This window comes from Plecotus auritus (assembly GCF_963455305.1).
Source record: "Plecotus auritus genome assembly, chromosome: 9".
Taxonomy (NCBI): Eukaryota; Metazoa; Chordata; class Mammalia; order Chiroptera; family Vespertilionidae; genus Plecotus; species Plecotus auritus.
The window spans coordinates 1,769,396-1,788,659 of record NC_137783.1 but is presented as its reverse complement, the minus strand read 5'-3'; the positions used below and the strand labels follow the sequence as shown (position 1 = coordinate 1,788,659).

The following is a 19,264-nucleotide window of genomic DNA, read 5'->3' as shown; positions in this document are numbered from 1 at the left end:
CCAGGCCCCCTCGCCCGCCTGAGGGTCACTCGATAGCTCGTGGAGAGTGTCCCTGCGTGAAACTTCGTGTAGAATTTCACTGACCAAACAGACCCCTTGGCTGAGCCCCTGGCGATGGCACCGTGGAGAGGCGGACCTGGTCCCGGCCCTCGTGGAGGGAGCTGGCAAATGCCCGTGTCAGACCCGCCCGTGAACGGGGCGCGGCCTGAGCTGGGGGGACAGTAAGGCAGGGGACGTGCCGGAGAGGCCTGGGTTGTGAGGGACTCCTCTCCTAAACAGACGTTGGAGCCTGAGGCTCACACGGCCGGAAAGTGGGTGATGCGCCCAGGCCTTGCACCCCCAGCGCCTGGGCCTGCTCCCTCACCCCGCCAGGCTGGCCGAGGCCTCCGGAGCTCCCCACGCCTCCTTCCTCGGCCTCACCGGGCCAGGATTTCACAAATGCCCCTCGAGGAACCCTTTTGTAGGCGAGAGGCGTCCCCTTGAATCCCTTTCAAAAGCAGCGGCTGGCACGGGAGTGTCATTGAAGAGCAGCCGGGGGCGGGCACCCCTTTAGCAGCATGTGAGTTGGAGGGGGCATGCTCAGTCACTGGTGGCGGTGGTACCCCCCCTCCACCCCCGTCCTTTCTTCTGGTCTGGGGTCCGACGCTCAGGAGTGACACTGACTTCCTTCTCGGTGGTGGCTCCGCTCCAGGCCGGGCCCGAGCCGCTGGTGTTGGGAAGGGAAGCGAGTGGGGCCAGGGGCTGGGAAGGGAGCGTTTCCCCTGCACAGCGCGTTTCCTTATTGTCCTCGGAGCGAGATTTCCTTCCCGAGACGCTCCCCCTGGGCATGAAGCCCCGACGAGATGCGGACGCGGGGGCTGTGGTTTCACAGCAGGAGAGGAAGCACCAGCGTGGCCGTGCCCTCGTCAGCGCTTCAGCCCAGGTGTCCAGGAGCAAAGGGTTGGTGTGAATTTGGGCCACAACAGAGGTTTTTTTTTTTTTTAAGTTGGGGAGTTGGGAGGAAGACGGTCGGTCACAACAGCTGCCGCTTGTGGGTTCCCGCTGGTTCCCAGCTGCCTGAGCCAGGCGGGTCACAGGTGCCCCTTGGCCTCAGTCAGAGGGCGGGGGCCCCTTGGCGATCCCAGGGACCAGCTCTGAGCCCGGGGTGGCAGCGAGGGCGGGCAGAGAGTGAGAGCGGAGGAGGAGTGGAGTGCGTGGGGTGAGAATGACAATCACGGCTTCGGGGGAGGCGGGCGTGACCCAGAGTGGAAGTGGGGGTGGCGGCAGTGGCAGGCGGTTCCCGGTCTGTGCCGATTGCGAAAGGGCCGGGGAGGAAACGCGGGTGCATCTTGCATCAGCAGCAGCAGCAGCAGCTCCGCCGTGAGGCTGTCCCCCCAGGGCAGGCGGCCAGGTGCGTGGGGGCAGCGCCCTCGGGGGCGCACTCAGCGGAGGGAGCGGGAATGAGCGTCAGAGTTACATAATGCTGCTGCGGGGCAGCTGGGTCTGGGAGGTGCAGTGGGGCCTGGCTGGCGGGTTCGAGCCCCCCCCCCCCCCCCCCCCCCCCGCAGCCTGGCCTCAGAGCGGGCTCCTGAGCACACGCTAGCACCTGCCACGCGCTCGGAGCCGGGCCTGGCGTCAGGGGTGCTCAGCTCACAGGGCTCTGTGGTTCCCTGGACTGCTCAGAACCAGGGCTGGGGTGTCTCTGAGCCCCTGAGCTTGCACGTGCAGTTTTCCTGCATGTTTCTTGGGTGGGGGTGGGAGGCATGACTTCTGCCTGTTCTCCCTCCCGGGGCTGCGCGGACTCCGTCAGGCCAGGACCCGCAGGACCCCCTGGAGCCCGGTCCGCTGTCCTCGCTGGTTGCTTCACTCTCGGGGCTGTTTCTCCATCTGTGCGGAGGGCTGGGCACACAGCTGCGCTCGAGGCCCTCGGCGGGCGCTGTGGAGGGTCAGGCTGGGTCTGGCTGGGGTCAGGCTGGGTCAGGCTGGGGTCAGGCTGGGTCTGGCTGGGGTCAGGCTGGGGTCTGGCTGGGGTCAGGCTGGGTCAGGCTGGGTCTGGCTGGGGTCAGGCTGGGTCAGGCTGGGGTCAGGCTGGGGACTGGCTTGGGTTAGGCTGGGGTCTGGCTGGGGTCAGGCTGGGGTCTGGCTTGGGTCAGGCTGGGGTCTGGCTGGGGTCAGGCTGGGGTCTGGCTGGGGTCAGGCTGGGGTCTGGCTGGGGTCAGGCTGGGGTCTGGCTGGGGTCAGGCTGGGGTCAGGCTGGGGTCAGGCTGGGTCTGGCTGGGGTCAGGCTGGGATCTGCTGGGGTCAGGCTGGGGTCAGGCGGGGTCAGGCTGGGGTCAGGCGGGGTCTGGCTGGGGTCAGGTTGGGTCAAGCTGGGTCAGGCTGGGGTCTGGCTGGGGTCAGGCTGGGGTCAGGCTGGGTCTGGCTGGGGTCAGGCTGGGATCTGCTGGGGTCAGGCTGGGGTCAGGCGGGGTCAGGCTGGGGTCAGGCGGGGTCTGGCTGGGGTCAGGCTGGGATCTGCTGGGGTCAGGCTGGGGTCAGGCTGGGTCAGGCTGGGGTCTGGCTGGGGTCAGGCTGGGGTCAGGCTGGGTCAGGCTGGGTCTGGCTTGGGTCAGGCGGGGTTTGGCTGGGGTCAGGCTGGGGTCTGGCTGGGGTCAGGCTGGGTCAGGCTGGGTCTGGCTGGGGTCTGGCTGGGGTCTGGCTGGCTGCGTTCCGGTGGATGAACTCAGGCAGAGGGCCGGCCGGTGGCTGTTGCTGGAAGTGTGCGGAGTGGCTCTGGAAGGTCACCCGTGGAGCCCAGAGCAGGCTGTGCGTGACCCTGCGGTAGGTTTCTAGAACACATCCTGGTGGAGGCCTCGGCGCTCGCTCGCTCGCTCGGAAGGAAGGAAGCCGGCGGCGGCTCCCCAAAGCAGAGGTGTTGTCCAGGGGAAACGTGGCCGCTTTGCAGGGCTGCGTTTGTGATGAAAACACTGAAACGCAGCCTGCCGCCCGCTGCCTGCAGACACCCCGCGGGGGCGAGTCACAGGTCCCGCGGGCGCAGTGCTGTGCTCAGGCGACGCGGGGCCTGGGGCTACAGCGCCTCCTGACGTGGAAGGTGCGCCCCGGGTCTGCTTGCTCCCTGTGGCCTCTGAGAGGGGGGAGGGCCATGTGAGGGGGCGGTCCCCCTCCAGGCCGCCCTGGGCCCTGGGCGTCTGCCAGGAGGTTGGGACCTGCGTTTGGGGTTCTGAGAGGTCTCACCCCTCGTCACCAGGGGCCCGGTAGCGCTGTCCGCCCTCCTGGGGTTGTGGGCGCCGTGCACCGATGGAGGGGGGTTAGGGCCGCACCTGCACCTGCACGTTTCCGTCAGCCAGTGTGTGCCACCCCTGGGTGTGGTTACCCCGGGGGCTGAGTCCCCCTTGGAGTCCCCCTGGGGGGAGGCGAGCGTGGAGTCCTTCCTGGTCTTTCAAAAGCCCATTTCTGCTGGACCAAGGGTGCCCGGGACTTTGTGGGCTCCTGGGTGTGCACCCAGAAGACAGGGAAAGGTCCCCAATGATAGCAGGGTGCAGGCGGGTTCACGGTTGTCGCTGATGTCCGGAGGAGTCCAGCGCTGAATGGGATGACCTGGGACTTCCTGGCGTTCGGTTTCTGGGCGAGGGAAAGGTAGAGACCACAGCTTTTTGGTCTTGAGCGTCTTGGGGGGAATAGCATGGACATGGGGTGGGGGCTCAGGAATCCGGGAAGTGGGCCCGGGGGTCCCCCGGGCGGGAGAGCCAGCTCGTCTCCAGGGTCCGTGCGTCTTGGGTGGAATGTAAGTGTTTGCATTAGAGACGTGAAGCTTGGCCGGGTGTGCGCCTGGCCGGGTCTGGGGAGGGTCATTTCCTCTGGTCTGTGAACCTGCTCACACGGGGGGGGGGGGGTCTCAGGGTTAGGAGAGCGGGGTTCCCCCGGGGAATGTGGCCAAGGGGCTGTCTTGCCCCCCACACGCTTCTCACCTGCAGCCACGTTGGAGGGCGAGGCATTGGCCGAGGCCCCCTGGGACCTTGGGCTCCCCTGCCCTCGTTCCCTGGACCCCGAACTTCAGACTTGCTGTTCCTTTAGGAAGGTGCTGAGGAGAACGGGGCTGGTGTCCTCTCTGTGGTCCGGGTGGGGGTGGGGAGCAGGGAATCTTTGTTTCTGGTTGCGGGCTGAACTCCGAGGCCTCTGTGGGGTGTCTTCCTCCTTCAGAGACTCGGGAGCAGCTGACGCCAAACTTTCCCAGGAAGAGTTGTGTCTGTGATGAACACACTGAAACGGCAGGCTGCGTTTCAGTGTTTTCATCACACACACAACTCTGCACACAACTCAGCGCTGGCGGCAGGTCACCACCGCTCTGGCCTCCCCCTCCGCTTGGAGGGAGGCTCGGGGCTGCGGTGGGGCTGGGCCAGGGCCTCTGCTCCGGCATTGCAGGGGTGTGTGTGTGTGAGTGAGTGTGTGTGAGTGTGTGTGAGTGTGTGTGTGTGAGTGTGTGTGTGATAATATGTGAGTGTGTGTGTGAGTGTGAGAATGTGTGTGCGTGAGTGTGAGAATGTGAGTGTGTGTGAGAATATGTGAGTGTGTGTGTGAGTGTGTGAGTGTGCATGTGAGAATGTGAGTGTGTGTGTGTGAGAGTGTGTGTGTGAGTGTGTGTGTGAGAATGTGAGTATGTGAGTGTGAGAATGTGTGTGCATGAGTGAGTGTGTGTGTGAGTGTGTGTGTGAGAATGTGAGTATGTGTGTGTGTGAGAATGTGAGTGTGTGTGTATGTGTGTGTGTGAGTGTGTATGTGAGTGTGTGAGAATGTATGTGAGTGTGTGAGTGTGTGTGAGAATATTTGTGTGTGAGAGAATATGTGTGTGTATGTGAGAATGTGTGTGTGTGAGTGTGTGTGTGTGAGTGTGTGTGTGTGAGTGAGCGTGTATGTGAGAATGTGTGTGTGTGAGAATGTGTGTGTGTGTGAGAGAGTGTGTGAAAGTGTGTGTGTGAGTGTGTGTGAGTGAGCGTGTATGTGAGAATGTGTGTGTGAGAATGTGTGTGTGAGTGTGTGTGTGTGAGTGATTGCGTGTGTGAGTGTGTGTGTATGTGTGTGTGTGAGTGTGTATGTGAGTGTGTGAGTATGTGAGTGTGTGTGTGAGAATATGTGTGTGTGAGAGAATATGTGTGTATGTGAGAATGTGTGTGTGTGAGTGTGTGTGTGTGAGAGAGTGTGTGAGTGTGTGTGTGATGTGTGTGAGTGTGTGTGTGAGTGAGTGAGTGTGTGTGTGTGTGTGTGTGAGCTGTTCTCGAAATGCTCGGTGGCAGGTCTCGACAGAAACCCTCTGCCCCCGAGGCTCAGCACGTGGTCTGTCGGGAGGGCCCACCTGGTTGGTGGCAGCCCATCGGCCTGCGTTCGCCACCTGCCACCTTCCTGTCACCACGGGGGAAGGGCAGGTGGCACAGGGGGCAGTGGGGTCCGGCCGTGCCCGAGTCCTAGCCGTGGCCCTGGTTGGCTGGTCCCTGCTTTGCCCCCACGCGGCCCGGGTGGGCGGCCCGGGGCGAAGGCGGGACCCCGTTGGGCCGTCCTTTGCCCCGTCAGCGAACATTCTGTCCCTGGCAGAGGCATCGGCCGGGCTTAGAAGTGGCTTAGAAATGGCGTGTCCTCCGCGAGGCCCCGCTTCCTGTGCGCCAGGGGTTCTTGAACTTCACCTTTAGCCTGACCCTCGGTGATGGGGCCCTTCTGGCTGTCACAGTCCTAATGAAGACGCTGTGTTCCCGGAAGCCGCGCAGCCACGCCAAGGGCGCTGCTCTGACGCCAGGGAGCTAGCTGGCTGAGGACGCCGAGGCTGCGGGGAAGTTGCAGCGGGAACGTGTGAACGATGAGCGGGGGGGGGGGGGGGGCGGACAGTTCCGTCTTCCCGACTCCGAAAAGCTCTCACTCCCCGGGCAGCGGCTCTGGGAGAAGCCGGGTGGAAGGAGGCGTGGGAGCCAGCCGTGGGGCCTCCTCAGGAATCCCTTCCAGCCAGACGGTGCCTCTGCGGGCGGCTGACGGGTGCCGGGTGCCCGTCCCGGTCCTTTGAAGGGCGCGGTCTGGCTCAGGGAGTGAAACGGATGCATTACAGGGGTCCTCAAACTTTTTAAACAGGGGGCCAGGTCACTGTCCCTCAGACCGTCGGAGGGCCGGACTATAGTTTAAAAAAAAACTATGAACAAATTCCTACGCGCACTGCGGGCCCGGGACGCGTCGGCTGCTAAGCAGGACAGGCAGCGGCCCCCGGCGGGCTGGATCCATGTCCTCGGGCCGTAGTTTGAGGACCCCTGCAGGAGATGAGGCCTCGGGTGCCGTTTGGGCGGCAGAAAATGAATTCGCTTTTGGCTGTTAAAACGGAAACCCACCCATGGGAGGTGCAGGCCCGCCCCGCGTGGCAGTTCTCCCGGGTTGGAGAAGGTTTGCCCACGGAAACCAGCTTGGTGCCTGTCGCCCCGCTAGGAAGCCGCAGAGCTGTTCAGAGGGCCTGCGTGCGTGCGTGTGAGCGTGTGCGTGCATGTGTGTGAGAGCGTGCATGTGTGTGCATGTGTGTGAGCGTGTGTAAGAGTGTGCATGTGTGTGAGCGTGCATGTGTGTGAGAGCGTGCATGTGTGTGCATGTGTGTGAGCGTCCATGTGTGTGAGAGCGTGCATGTGTGTGTGTGTGAGCATGCATGTGCGTGTGCGTGTGTAAGAGTGTGCATGTGTGTGTGTGAGCATGCATGTGTGAGTGTGTGCGTGTGTGTGTGTTACAAAATTCTCATCTGATTTACTTTTGTTCATCTGATTTGTTATTTTAAAATCTTGAAGCAGACCTTTTGCCCATCCAACCCATTCTTGTTATTTACGTATTCTTAATTTAAATTTATCTTTATTGTTGAAAGCTTTATGGACGTCCCCTTTGTTTGTCCCCATGAACCCCGTCCACCCCGCAGCCGGCCGTCCAGGCCCTCCCCGCCCTGTAGTCTGTCCATGGGGATGCACACAGGCGGGTAAGTTCCCCAGCCACCCGCTCGCCCGCCTCCCCTCTGAGACGGTCAGTCTGCCGTGCATCTGTGGCAGCCATTCTCTTCAACAGCAGCTTTACTGGGCGGCGACTCACACATGCCGTCCGCCCACTGAAAGGGTGCCCGTCGGTGGCTTTTGTATTTTCACAGACGTGAACCACCTTCCAGGTGAGACCATGTCATCAGATCAGACAGGAAGCCCGTGGCCCTCAGCCCTCGGCCCCTCGTGACCCCCCCCCAAGCCCCAGGCGCCGGGAAGTGCGCTTCCTCTCCCCTCTCCGCTGGAGGTCACGTGAGCACAGGCGTCCAACAGCTGCTTCCGTGGGCCTGGCTCCTTCCCCTCGGCGCGTCCCACGGCTCTTCCACGCGGTGATCCGGGGGCACTTCATCCTCCTCCGGCCGGGTGCCGTGCTGTGTGCGGACGGACACATTCTCTCTCCCTCGGCTCCTGTGAGAGAAGCTGACACTCCCTGGCCCTTTCCCTGGGACCCGCCCCTGTGCCCGAGGCTCTGACACTCCCGGGCCCTTTCCCTGGGACCCGCCCCTGTGCCCGAGGCTCTGACACTCCCCGGGCCCTTTCCCTGGGACCCGCCCCTGTGCCTGAGGCTCTGACACTCCCGGACCCTTTCCCTGGGACCCGCCTCTGTGCCCGAGGCTCTGGTGTAGGAGACACCGTTTCCTGCCTCTTGGGAATAAGGTCGATGCACTTTCTCACATGCCCTCCCTCTGGTCCCAGAGAAGACTTGATTCTCAGATGGGGTTCCGCTGCCCCTCGGAATTGTATGCATCTTAGAGCTCGGATAGGCCTTCGGGGAAACATAGCGCAGCCCCGCTTCAAAGGTGGGGAAACTGAGGCCCAGGGAGGCCACACGGAGCCAGGACAGGATTCGGGTTCTCGGGGTCAGTCCCGTTACCCTGCATGTGCTCCCTGGTGAGCTCTGAGTAAACCCCGGTCCCCTGAAGGGCTCAGGCGGTAAGAAGGCCGGCTGGGTGCACAGATGGTGAGGCCGGCCGGGTGTACAGATGGTGAGGCCGGCCGGGTGTACAGATGAGGAGGCCGGCCGGGTGTACAGATGAGGAGGCCGGCCGGGTGCACAGATGCGGAGGCCGGCCGGGTGCACAGATGCGGAGGCCGGCCGGGTGCACAGATGCGGAGGCCGGCCGGGTGTACAGATATGGAGGCCGGCCGGGTGTACAGATATGGAGGCCGGCCGGGTGTACAGATATGGAGGCCGGCCGGGTGCACAGATGCGGAGGCTGGCCGGGTGCACAGATGCGGAGGCTGGCCGGGTGCACAGATATGGAGGCTGGCCGGGTGCACAGATATGGAGGCTGGCCGGGTGTACAGATGAGGAGGCTGGCTGGGTGTACAGATATGGAGGCCGGCCGGGTGTACAGATGTGGAGGCTGGCTGGGTACAGATGGGGAGGCCGGCCGGGTGCACAGATATGGAGGCTGGCCGGGTGCACAGATGCGGAGGCTGGCTGGGTGCACAGATGCGGAGGCTGGCCGGGTGTACAGATGCGGAGGCTGGCTGGGTACAGATACGGAGGCTGGCCGGGTGTACAGATACGGAGGCTGGCCGGGTGCACAGATGCGGAGGCTGGCCGGGTGCACAGATACGGAGGCTGGCCGGGTGTACAGATGCGGAGGCTGGCCGGGTGTACAGATGCGGAGGCTGGCCGGGTGTACAGATGCGGAGGCTGGCCGGGTGCACAGATGCGGAGGCTGGCCGGGTGCACAGATGCGGAGGCTGGCTGGGTACAGATGTAGAGGCTGGCCGGGTGTACAGATATGGAGGCTGGCTGGGTACAGATGTGGAGGCTGGCCGGGTGTACAGATGAGGAGGCTGGCTGGGTGTACAGATATGGAGGCCGGCCGGGTGTACAGATGTGGAGGCCGGCCGGGTGTACAGATGCAGAGGCCGGCCGGGTGTACAGATGCGGAGGCTGGCTGGGTACAGATGGGGAGGCCGGCCGGGTGCACAGATATGGAGGCTGGCCGGGTGTACAGATATGGAGGCTGGCCGGGTGTACAGATGCGGAGGCTGCCTGGTTTGGTTCGAGGGGATTATGCTCCGGTATATTTTAATTAAACCATCTACAAACCGATTTCTTAAAGATGCCAACTCCCCTCGCACCCATGCCCACGCGGGGCCGAGCGATGCATTAACAACCAGAGGGCGTCGTGTGGGGGCTGCTCGCCGTCGGCCTCCCAAGCGCATCCATCCTGAGATGCCACCAGGACGCGACGCGAGGGCATCGTCAGCCGGGACTTGATTGATGGTGCAGTTCCCACCGACGCAGGGGCGGGAAGCTTGCTCGTAATGGTGTGTAAGCCGCAGGGTCCTGGGGACGGTCGTAAAGACCAACGGAGCAGGCGCTCCTGGGGGGGCCTGGTGACCTGTCCGGGCCGTGCGATGAACCATCCCGCGTCCCAGGTAAAGACTGTCCCGTCGGAAGGTCCTGCCCTGAGCGCGGCCGGCCGGGGTGAGCGTGTCATCGCCTGAACATGATAAATATTGCTCACCGGGCGGAGCTGGTTAGAGAGGAGGCTGTGTGGACCGTGGGCTGAGGGATGGGTTCGCTCCCGTGCAGCCTGGCGGGTGCGGGCTCTGAACGGCTCCTGAGAAGGCCCCTCCGTTTCTAGGCCTTTGCTCTTTTTATTAAAATATATTTTTATGGACGTCAGAGCGGAAGGGAGAGGGAGAGAAACATCCATGATGAGAGAGAATCACGGATCGGCTGCCCCCTGCACGCCCCCCACGGGGGATCGAGCCCGCCCCCCGGGCACGTGCCCTGACCGGGAATCAGACCGTGACCTCCTGGTTCCGAGGTCGAGGCTCAGCCCCGGAGCCACGCTGGGCGGGCTCTCTGTCCCCTTTGTAAACTGTAAAGTCAGTGCTAGCGGCCATTCCCAGGGAGAAGCATCTTGGGCATTTGTTCCTAAATCACTCATTTTTTTTGAGGTTTTACAACAGCAAAAGGGATGAAAACTTCAGAAAAACTGAGTCAGCCAAGGGCGGTCCAGCCAGGTCGTCGCTGTGTCCTCAGAACGTGGAAATGGCCCGGTGGCTCTGTCACAGCACAGCTTGTTCCTTTCTGCCCATTTCAGGGGAGGAGGGGGTGGGCTCAGGAGGGGTGCAGGGCATGACAGCAGGTCTGGGCATGGTGTGTGAGTCCGACCGGTGCCTGCAAGCTAAAGAGGTTCTAGAAGGTTCTGTCCCTCCCTCTCCCCCTCCCCTGCGCTGCTGGAAAGAGCTGGCCGACACCCCTTGCAGCCCTGGCGCCCTGTAATGCCGTGGGTAATTGTTTAATCCAAAAGTCTCGTTTTCCCCACCCATAAAACCAGTAAAACCTCCAAATGGATTAAGTACGAGAACTCATTTAATTGCTTAGGTCATTGCTATGTCCCCTTCTGAGGGGCAGAGGAGCGGAAGGAAGCTGAGGGGACCAAACACTAAACATTTGAAAAAAGGAAGGAAGGAAGAAGGAGAGAGGCAATTTGGATTTGTAGTTGCCTGTGAATACTTGATGTTTTTGAAACATTTCCAGATTTCCTTTACCGGAGAGACAGGAAAATCACCCAGAGGGAAGAGGGCTTTTTCCCTTCCTTTTGTCCTGAAGTCAGTCCTGAAATCCTGGAGTGACCGAGCACCTTCAGAAAAGTGCCCGAGGGGCCTCGAAGAACAAGAACCAGGTAAAAACAGACAACAGGGAAGCTGCCCAGAAAGGCAGCGGGTCCTGGGAGGAGAACAGACTTGGGGTTGCCGGCACGCAATGCGATATCCAGATGATGGGTCTGTCACGGAACTGTACGCTTGAAACCTATATAATTTTATTAACCGGTGTCCCCCCAATACATTTAGTTAAAGTAAAATAAAAAAGATTACGGAAGGAAAAAAAACCAGCGAAAACAAAACAAAACAAAAAAACAACAACAACGGGTAAAAACGAAACAAAATGGAAATAACAGAACTTCTGGCCACAGATAAGAATCCTGTAATTAACCGCGACACAGCGTGTCGGTGTTTTCTTAAGTAGGAAAGCACATCCAGGAAGGCAGGCAGGACGTGCGCCCCCTCCCCACCCAGCCCGGGGCCTGGGGGTGGGAGGGGGCCTTGGGGGGCAGGGGCTCTGGGGGTGTCAGGAGCCCGGGCCAGCCCAGCCGAGTCCCCGCTGGAGCCGGGCCAGCACCACGGCCGCAGGCTCCGTCGGTACCAGGAAATGGGTTTTGCGTGACATGGGAAGGAACTAACCCTAGAGAGGCAGAATTCAAAAACCTGCAGAATTCCAAATTCTGTTCTAAATACAGGAACCACACTTCCTGGGATTCTCTGTTCGGGACTGCGCTGAGTCGGTACGTGGTTGCTGGTCCCCTGCCTTCCTTTCTGATTTCCTTCCTTCGGGAAATGTTTGCGGCCTTCGCGGAGGTCGCGGGGGAGGCTGGTCCCACAGGCACACGTCCAGGTGGGAGGAGGAGGGTGGGTCAGAGAGGGACCTGACCTGGGCTTTGCGGGGGTGCGGGGGGGTGCGGGCTGGGCTGCCATCGGAGGGTGAGCAGGAGTTCCAGGGTCCAGCCGGCCGGTGGTGCTGGGGGAGGCAGCTGGACACACAGACAGACAGACAGACGTGGAGACACCGGGATAAGCCTGGAGGGCAGAGGCGGCTCTGGGGGCGGTTTCATTTTCCCCTTCATCCCCCTGTGATCCTTTTTAAAAACATATTTTTTTAAAAAAATATATTTTATTGATTTTCTACAGAGAGGAAGGGAGAGGGATAGAGAGCTAGAAACATCGATGAAAGAGAAACATCGATCAGCTGCCTCCTGCACACCCCCCACTGGGGATGTGCCCGCAACCAAGGTCCATGCCCTTGACCGGAATCGAACCCGGGACCCTTCAGTCCGCAGGCCGACGCTCCATCCACTGAGCCAAACCGGTTTCGGCCATATTTTTATTGATGTCAGAGAGGAAGGGAGAGGGAAAGAGAGAGAGAGAAACATCAAGGATGAGAGAGAATTACGGGTCGGCTGCCCCTTGCACGCCCCACACTGGGGATGGAGCCTGCAACCGGGGCCTGTGCCCTGACCGGGAATCGAACCCTGACCTGGTTCACGGGTCGACGCTCAACCACTGAGCCATACTGGCCGGGCCCTCCTGCGCTACTTGATGGGAGGGCCCGGCCAGTGTGGCTCAATGCGAATGTCGCATTTACAGCCAAGCCCAGCGGCTGACCGGGGCGCAGAGCTTCGGTGGCCCAAGTCACAGGGTCAGTGACCGTGTGTGTCCCCCCTGGGCTGCCGGTGCCACCCTGTCAGGGTGTCCCTGTCTGTGGCGTGCAGCCCGTGGGGGGGGGGCGGTGGGAGGCTGTGAAATAAAACAGTGTTGACAAGTCTTCCGACCGGCGGCGTCTGAGGGCAGGCACCGCTGCCCCTGTCAGTGGAGCGGCCGCTGATGTCTGCGTCGGGGGTACCGGACACGTGCGGACCGTTGTTCGCCCGCGGTTTGGACACGTGAGCCTCGTGTCTACGCACGTCCCCTCCCTCCGCCGTCCGGAAGGACACGGGGCCGGGCATCTCCGCGGCTCGCCACCTTCGCGCGCTTCCGGACTCACGCCAACGTGGGCGGGAGGGGACCCACGGGGGACAGGGCCGCCCTGCTGCTTCGGGCCGCCACGCGGGCTCGGGGCGCTGGGCGCTGTCGCTTCTTCCCGCTCGCTTCCCTGCGCGCGTGGAGGAGAAGTCGTGGGACGACGGCCGCTGGAGTCTCCTCCTCCTCCTCCTCTGTGGTCGGGCAGCGCAGGAGCCCAGACGGCCCCTCGTCTGAAAAGGGTCCCCTCTGCCTGGCGCTCAGGGCCTGTGGGTGCAGCCGTCAGAGCCTCCACCGCACGCTCAGAGTCAGGACCGAAGGGACCGCACCCGTGGGCTCCTGTGACCCGTGGACTGGGGGATGGCCTGCTGTGGGGGGGAGAGGCGAGGGTCTGGGTGGGGATGGGGGCCTGTAGATGCCCGGCCAGCTCTCCCTCCTGCGCTAAGTCCGGGGGAGGCGGGGCGTGGCCTGGAGTCCCCGCGTCGGTTTCCCCGTCTGTGAAATGGGGTGCTGACGGCGCGTTCCGCTGAGACGGCCACGGTGTATCAACAGCACAGCCCACGGCGTGCTCAGCCCGGTGTCTGTCACTTGAGTTGTCACTCGGCGGCCCGAGCCCTTCCGTTCGCTTCTCCCCTCGTTAACGTAGAAACGATTAGTGGGCAGCCCCCCCCCCCCGGGCCAGGCACAGCAGCACACGGGCCTGAGCGGGAGGCCTGGTGCCGACGGTTTGAGCGAAGGGTGGGGCGTCAGGGACCCTGCTCGTGGTGATGGTTTGAGACTCGGCACCCCAGGTCGAGAAGGCGAGGGAAGGGGGTGCCTTCGTCTCCTCCCGCGCTGCCTCCGTGGGCTCCCCGTCCCATGTCTGTGGGGGAGACAGCCGCTCGGTGCCTAAAGGGACTCCCGAGGGGTGGGGTGCGGGCTGGACAGCTGGACCCCGCGCCAGGCCAGCGACGGGTGGAGGTTGGATGGGCCCTTGATGTTCTATCCGTGACATCCCGAGTTCCCCGGGTCCGCGCTTCAGGCCAACCAGGAAGAGCCTGCCGGTGGCGCAGGCTGGGCACCCCGGTCCCGGACAAAGCCCGGATGAGGCGGCGCATCGCCAGGAAGGGGAGATCCGGCTGCGCCCGAGGATCCGGCTTCAGGAAGGGCTTGCTCCAGGGCAGGAAGGAGCTGGGCCTCTTCCCGGGGAGGGCCGTGGGGTCAGCCGTCGGATAACAGAGCGGAGCAGCTGTGGCTGTCACAACACTCGTTCTCCCGGAAAAGCCGGGGGCGAGCGTGCGGCAGGTCCGTCTCGCCGTGGGGACGGCGGCCACCTGGCGGGGGCAGTGTTGGCGCATCCGGTTCTGGGGTCAGCGGAGGTCAGAGCGGCGATTCCGACGACGCCCTGGGTCTTCGGGGGAAGGGCCCGTGATGCGCGTTGCTCATGTGAGCACGCTTTCCGGAACGCCGGCGTGTAGAACCACTGGTCTAACTTGGCCACGTCCACTGTAGGTGGAGGAGCACGTGGGTCAGCGTTCGTCACGTCACAGAACCCCCCGGAACTCGGGAGCCACCGTTAGCCATGTCTCGCGTGTGCGCAGGGATCGGCTGCGCCAGGCCGTGTCTCTCGCCCCCTCCCGGCCGCGCTGCCGCCCTTCCTTCCCGTGGCGACGGCGAAGGTGTCGGGCGGGCGACAGGTCCTCCCGCCCGGGCTTGGACTGGCGTGTGGTCACTCCTGCTGCGTCCTACACGCCAAGCGAGTCTCCGAACTCAGCGCGTGGGGCTGGGGGCGGGAAAGCGTACCCACACCTTCAGGTGGAGGAACGGCACCGTCACCCGTGTGGTGAGGGGTGTGGGTACACGGAGGGTCACCCCTGGGAGCAGTCGGCAGTCTGCACTAAACAGGACTAGACTTGCCCTGGCCGGTGTGGCCGAGTGGACGGCGTGTCGGCCTACGGACGGAAGGGTCCCGTGTTCGATTCTGGCCAAGGGCACAGGCCCGGGTTGCGGGCTCCGTCCCCAGTGTGGGGCGTGCAGGAGGCAGCCGATCAGTTCTCATCGTTGATGTTTCTATCTCTCCCTCTCCCTCTCCCTTCCTCTCAGAAATCAAGAAAAATATACATAAAGACTTAGCGCTAGACGGCTGCGTAGCAAACACGTAGCTGTGGGCCGGGCTGTGTGTGTGGAAGAGCCAACTCGTATTCCGATGGTCCGGACGCCCTTCCAAACGCCTCGCACGAGCTGGTGCACTTAACGCTCACCACAGCGCGGCCAGGAGTCTCGGGGTTACTCCCACTTCACGTCCAAGGAACGGGAGGAGGGAGGTTGAGCCACCTGCTCAGGTCACCGCCGGCACCTGGCCCAGGGCCGAGCTCCCGTGCAGTGTGCGACCTGCGTCTTTTGCGAATACAGAGGCCCTCTCACGGACGTGACGTGTCTGCGGTCCCTAAGTGGACACGCCGTTAGCATCCTCGCCCACGGGACGGCCCCCGGTGTCCTTCCCGCCGCGGCAGGCCAGTGAGTGTCCGTCCACGGGGCAGCTTCGTTCTGTTGATGGACTAGACCTTGGGATCAAAAGCATTCAGCTCCAGCTAGAAACTGAACCCGAGGCCCCGGCTGGTGTGGCTCAGTGGATAGAGCGTCGGCCTGCGGACAGAAGGGTCCTGGGTTCGATTCTGGTCAAGGGCACATGCCCGGGTTGTTGCGGGCTTGATCCCCAGTAAGGGGTGAGCAGGAGGCAGCTGATTCTCTCTCATCATTTATGTTTCTCTCTCTCTCTCTCCCTCTCTCTTCCTCTCTGAAGTCAATAAAAATATATTTAAAAAAAGAGAAGAAACGGAACCTGATCATCTATGATTGTTTGGGCTGAACCCTCCAGTCCCGACAGCTCTCTCAGCCTCAGCGGCGCTCTTAGGAGGTCGTGGAGCTGAATGGGGACACTGACCCCTCCTCCGCTCGTGGATTGATATTCTGTGGGAACATGCACGTCCACACCCACGGATTGATATTCTGTGGGAACATGCATTCCACACCCACGGATTGGTATTCCGTGGGAACATGCATTCCATACACACGGATTGATATTCCGTGGGAACATGCATTCCACACCCACGGATTGATATTCTGTGGGAACATGCACGTCCACACCCACAGCCCGGAGAGAGGCGTCCACGGTGAGACAGGCCGATCCGAGGGCGGCTTCGCGTTTCAGTAAAGGTTAATTAAGAGCCATCCATTTCCCCCTTAAAACATTAGCGAGCGATGATGTTCTTAGCCATCGCTTCCTCTCTGCTCCCAGAGGGCAGACGTGAATGTCCCGCCTCCACGGAGCGATTCGCGTAAATCCATCCGGATTGCTTCTCAAGTCGCACACGCCTCTCTTCTGCCGTGTCAGCTTACGGCTGCGATACTTCAGTACGTGTTTCCCGGGGTGACACTGGACGGCCTATGGGGCTGACACGGGGGGGCATTCGGTTACCCAGCCTGCGGTGGGGTTCTGGGCTCTCGGTTACGGCTTTGTTATAAATGGCTCGCTAATGACGCCGGGTGCAGAGGTTAATGGGGGGCCTCCCGGCCAGGGAATTGAACGCTTGCTATTCTGGGAGCCGCGATCCGATCTCGCACGGGGGAGGCAGGTTCCCACGGTGGCCGTCGGCGGCCACAGGCCCCGCATTGAGCCAGGCCGGCAGCAATCGCCTGCGATCTCACGGAAACTTACACCCGGTGCGGAGGGTTCACACCTGAGCAGGAGCGCCGGGGGGCCTGTCTGCCCCGAGTCCGCTGGCACCGACCGTGGTGAGGGGCGGGCGCATGCGTGGCTCGTTTTTAAAGGCAGGACAGCCGAGTGTCGGGTGTCTGAGGGACTGTTTCGGGGTCACCTGTGGCGTGTGGGAAAGGCCAGGCCAGGGACGGAGTGGCCATCCATCTTCGCTCAGTGCGGGCCGTTAATCTGATGTTTCTTCACGGAGGGGCGTGGGGTAAGAGCTGTCCATATTGTAGGGCCCTTTTGGAAGAATTCCTAGTGGGCATCCCTTTGGCCCTTAGACAGATCCCGGCCCTGACTCTGCCCATCCCAGCCCTGCGGAGCCTGGCCCTGCCTCCTCCTGCCGCCAGGCCTCACGCCCGCCTGCCCCACCGCCCCGGGTTGGCCTCATGTGGGCGGGGCTCTGATCTCCAGATTCTCTCTCCTGGGGTCTTTGCTTGTCAGGTCCCCGCGTGGCTTATTATTATTATTATTATTTTTAAAATATATTTTATTGATTTTTTTTACAGAGAGGAAGGGAGAGAGATAGAGAGTTAGAAACATGGATGAGAGAGAAACATCGATCAGCTGCCTCCTGTACACCTCCTACTGGGGATGTGCCCGCAACCAAGGTACCTGCCCTCGACCGGAATCGAACCTGGGACCCTTCAGTCTGCAGGCCGATGCTCTATCCCAGCCGTGGGCAAACTACGGCCCGCGGGCCGGATCCGGCCCGTTTGGCTGTTCTATCCGGCCCGCGGAGCCGAAAGAGCCGAGGGTTCTCTTGCTCTCCCCTCCGCTCCTTTACTTTGAATTTATATTAGTTCACACAAACACTCCATCCATGCTTTTGTTCCGGCCCTCCGGTCCAGTTTAAGAACCCATTGTGGCCCTCGAGTCAAAAAGTTTGCCCACCCCTGCTCTATCCACTGAGCCACACCGGTTAGGGCTTATTATTATTTTTCTAATTAAAAATGTGTTTTTATTGATTTCAGAGAGGAAGGGAGAAGGAGAGAGAGAGAGAGAAAAACATCGATGATGAGAGAGAGTCACGGATCGGCCGCCTCCTGCACGCCCCACACTGGGGATGGAGCCCGCCACCCGGACCTGGGCCCTGACCGGGAATCGAACCGTGACCTCCTGGTTCACAGGTCGGGGCTCAACCGCTGAGCCAGGCCAGCCAGGCCCAAATATTAATTTTTTATGACATCACCCCCCCCCTCATCTTGTATGGGCTCCAGGCCCCAGAGCTGGGTGCCCACCTCGCGGTGCCCACCCTCCACCCGCGCCGTTGCCACCACCAGCGTCTCCGTCCCCCTGGGCTTGTGTATTTGCTTGGCTTGGCTTGAGAATCCTGTGTCCTGGGTTGGGTATGTTTTGCCCATCCTGCCGGGTCACGAATTGCACATTCTTGTCCTGGAGCAGCAGAGACCATGTTTTCTTTAAAAAGAAATTAATGAGGCCCTCCACGCCCGACACGGGCTGGGAACTCGCTCCCCACCGGGATCCTGGCGGGCGGGAGCCTTGGGCCTGCCCTTTTGTGTCTTTGGTTTGGAAGGATTGTTTGTCCCGAGAGAGGGGTCAGCGGGGTGGACAAGTGGGAGGCGGAGATTGGAGCCTGGACGCGCCTCTGACTCCTCGGGGTGCAGGCAGCGGGGCCTGGGATGCCCCCGTTCCGGGACAGCTTGCTCCCACAGCCCCCTCTCCGCCCCCTCCGCTCTTCTCAGAACTGCCTGACCCCTGACTCAGCCCTCCCGAGCCAGCGTTTCTCAAGCTGGCTCCTTGAGCCTCGGGGAGAAGTTCACGGCGGGGTCTGTTTTGGAAATGCTGTGTATCTGTTCCTCTCCTGTGGGCTCACAGGGCTCAGGAGCTGATTGAAGGCCCCGAACAGTCCTGCTGTGAAGACGTCTGTCTGACCCTAGCCCAGGGGTGGGCAAACGTTTTGACTCGAGGGCCACCATGGGTTCTTAAACTGGACCGGAGGGCCGGAACAAAAGCATGGATGGAGTGTTTGTGTGAACTAATATAAATTCAAAGTAAAGGAGCGGAGGGGAGAGCAAGAGAACCCTCCGCTCTTTCGGCTCCGTGGGCCGGATAGAACAGCCGAAGGGGCCGGATCCGGCCCGCTGGTCGTAGTTTGCCCACAGCTGCCCTAGCTGGTGTGGCTCAGTGGATAGAGCATCGGCCTGTGGACTGAAGGGTCCCAGGTTCGATTCCGGTCAAGGGCATGTACCTTGGTTGTGGGCACATCCCCAGTGGGAGGTGTGCAGGAGGCAGCTGATCGATGCTTCTCTCTCATCCATGTTTCTAACTCTCTATCCCTCTCCCTTCCTCTCTGTACAAAAATCAATAAAATATATTAAAAAAAAGAAGAAAAAAAAAGAAGTCTGTCTGTCTGCCCCGGCTGGTGTGGCTCAGTGGCTAGAGCGCCGGTCTGCGGACTGCAGGGTCCCGGATTCGATTCCGGTCAAGGGCCCAGGCCCAGGGCTGCAGGCTCCGTCCCCAGCAGAGGGCGTGCAGGAGGCAGCCGACCCATGATTCTCTCTCATCTCCCTCTGATGTTTCTCTCTCTCTCCCTCTCCCTTCCTCTCTGACATCAATAAAAATGTATTTTAAAATACTTTTTTTTTTAAAAATTCCGTGTTCCGTTCGTTCCACCGTTTTTCCAGTAGTTTAAGCACAGAACCCCCCGTCGGCAGCAGGGCATGCTGGGGGAAGCCCGCTTAGGAGACGCCGTGTGACTGATGCTCGGTCCACGTGCCTTGTTAAGGCGCAGGCCTTGCCGTGGGCCCGGCGGGCAGCCTCTGCCAGCGACGTCCGACGGCTGAGCCCGCCAGCCCGCAGGTGGAGTTCCATCCACCTTCTCTGGAAGCGGCAGGATGGGGAGAGGGTGTGTGGACAGTCGGGGGCCGCGTCCATCACGCTCAGGCCAGGGCACGAAGGGAAATCAGTGCGGCCGGATCTCCCATTTCTT

At 61.6% G+C, this 19,264-nt stretch overlaps 1 protein-coding gene across 1 annotated transcript in view; it reads left to right on the top strand.

Annotated features, from left to right (window-relative positions):
* Nucleotides 1–19,264, top strand: part of CHST15 (carbohydrate sulfotransferase 15) — a 43,274-nt gene that overhangs the window by 2,420 nt on the left and 21,590 nt on the right. The window contains 2 exon segments of the mRNA XM_080641791.1: nt 10,534–10,678; nt 11,294–11,338. The gene's annotated coding sequence lies outside the window, so the exon portion shown is untranslated.